Source organism: Callithrix jacchus, chromosome X, assembly GCF_049354715.1.
Source record: "Callithrix jacchus isolate 240 chromosome X, calJac240_pri, whole genome shotgun sequence".
NCBI lineage: Eukaryota > Metazoa > Chordata > Mammalia > Primates > Cebidae > Callithrix > Callithrix jacchus.
In genome coordinates this window covers 78,365,542-78,367,936 of record NC_133524.1, presented here as the reverse complement: position 1 = coordinate 78,367,936, position 2,395 = coordinate 78,365,542, and the positions used below count along the sequence as shown (strand labels likewise).

The following is a 2,395-nucleotide window of genomic DNA, read 5'->3' as shown; positions in this document are numbered from 1 at the left end:
GGACTACAGGCAGGACTACAGGCGTGCACCACCATGCCCAGCTAATTTTTGTATTTTTAGTAGAGACAGGGTTTCACCTTGTTGACCAGGATGGTCTCGATTGCTTGATCTCGTGATCCACCTGCCTCGGCCTCATAGAGTGCTGGGATTATAGGCGTGAGCCACCGTGCCCGGCCCTGAATTGCTTTCTTAATTTCAGTTTCAGATTATTCATTGAAAGCATATAAAAATACAACTGATTTTTGTACGTTGATTTTTTTTATCCTGCAGATTTACATAACTCGTTTATTCATTATAATAGATTTTAATGGTATCATTTAGGATGTTCTACATAAAAAATCATGGCATCTATAAGTAGAGTTTGTATTTTCCCTTTCTAAACAGGATGTCTTTTATTTCATTTTTTTGCCTAATTGCCCTAGCTAGAACTTGTCATCAAACGTTGAACAGAAGTGATGATAAAAGATATCATTTTTGGTCATAATCCCTAAGATCGGTTCAGAATAAGCTCAGTCTTTACCCTATGAAGTGTTGTTAGCTGTGAGGTATTTTATAGATAACTTTTGTCAAGTTGAAGCAGTTCCTTTATTTTTATTTTTATTTTTTTAAAGATGGGGTTTCACCATGACAGCCAGGCTAGTCTTGAACTCCTGACCTCAGGTGATCCACCCACCTCAGCCTCCCAAAGTGCTAGGATTACAGGTGTGAGCCACCATGCCCGGCTCAAAGCAGTTCCATTTTATTCCTAGTTTATTCAGTGTTTTTTGTTTGTTTGCTTTGTGTGTTTGTGCATGTGTGTGTGTGTGTGTGTGTGTGTGATCATGAAGGAGTGTTGGGTTTTGTCAGATGCTTTCTCTGCAACTATTAAGATGGTTACTCTACTGGCGGGAGTTGATGGTGTAATATCTCACAGAAGGTTCACTGCTCCCAGACATGGGTCCCTCAGCTTTTTGCCTTGGAAGCACAACAGCAGGCATCGTGGGAAGGTGAAGAGCTCCCCTAAAGATGACCACTCCAAGCCAGTCCAATTCATAGCCTTCCTGTAATACAAGGCTGGCATGACTCATATCATGCGGGAATTCGACAGGCCAGGATACAAGGTGAAAAAGAAGGAAGTGGCAGAGAGTGTGACCATTGTGGAGACAACACCCATGGTAGTTTTAGGCATTGTGGGCTATGTGGAAACCCCTTGAGGCTTCTGGACCTTCAAGATCATCTTCAATGAGCATATCAGCGATGAGTGAGAGACAGGTTTCTATAAGAACTGTCATGAATCTAAGAAGAAGGCCTTTACCAAGTACTGCAAGAAATGGCAGGATAAGAATGGCAAGAAGCAGCTGGAGAAGGACTTCAGCAGCATGAAGAAATACTGCCAAGTCATCCATATCATTGCCCACAGCCAGATGCACCTGCTTCCTCTGGGCCAGAAGAAGACCCACCTGATGGAGATCCAGGTGAATGGAGGAACCATGGCCCAGAAGCTGGACTAGGTCCATGAGAGGCTGGAAGAGCAGGTACCTGTGAACCAAGTGTTTGAACAGGATGAGATTATTGATGTCATCGGGGTGAACAAAGGCAAAGTCTACCTTTGTTCACCCTCTTTGTTCAAGAGGTCAGCAGTCAATGGCACACCAAGAAGCTGCCCTGCAAGACCCACAAGGCCTGCACCAGGTGGCCTGTGTTGGGGCATGGCATCCTGTCCATATGGCCTTCTCTGTGGCATGTGCAAGGCAGAAAGGCTACTATCACTACACTGAGATCAACAAGAAGATCTATAAGATTGGCCAGAGCTACCTTATGAAGGATTGCAAACTGATCAAAAACAATGCCTCCACTGACTATGACCTGTCTGACAAGAGCAACAACCTTCTGGGTGGCTTTGTCCACTATGGTAAAGTAAACAATGACTTTGTGATGCGGAAAGGCTGTGGGGTGGGAACCAAGAAGCGAGTATAACCTCCCCAAGTCCTTGCTGGTGCAGACCGAACAGCGGGATTTGGAGAAGATTGACCTTAAGTTCATTGATACCACCTCCAAGTTTGGCCATGGCCGTTTCCAGACCATGGAGGAAAAGAAAGCATTCATGGGACCACTCAAGAAAAACCAAATTGCAAAGGAAGAAGGAGCTTAATGCCAGGAAAAAATTTTACAGTTGGTGGAGCCTCAATAAAAGTTATTTTCCATTGGACAATAACATACTGCTGAGATCATACTGGAGGGGCAAAAACTGGAAGGATTCCCTTTGAAATCTGGCACTAGACAAGGATGCCCTGGATCACCACTCCTATTCAACATAGTATAGGTAGTTCTGGCCAGGGCATTCGGGCAAGAAAAAGAAATAAAGGACATTCAGTCATGAAAAGAGGAAGTCAAATTGTCTCTATCTGCAGAAGGC

The 2,395-nt window shown here is 44.1% G+C and overlaps 1 pseudogene; it reads left to right on the top strand.

Moving 5' to 3' along the window:
- The first annotated feature begins 1,043 nt into the window (after positions 1 to 1,043).
- Positions 1,044 to 2,131, top strand: LOC100402113 (large ribosomal subunit protein uL3-like; annotated as a pseudogene).
- The last annotated feature ends 264 nt before the right edge of the window (positions 2,132 to 2,395 follow it).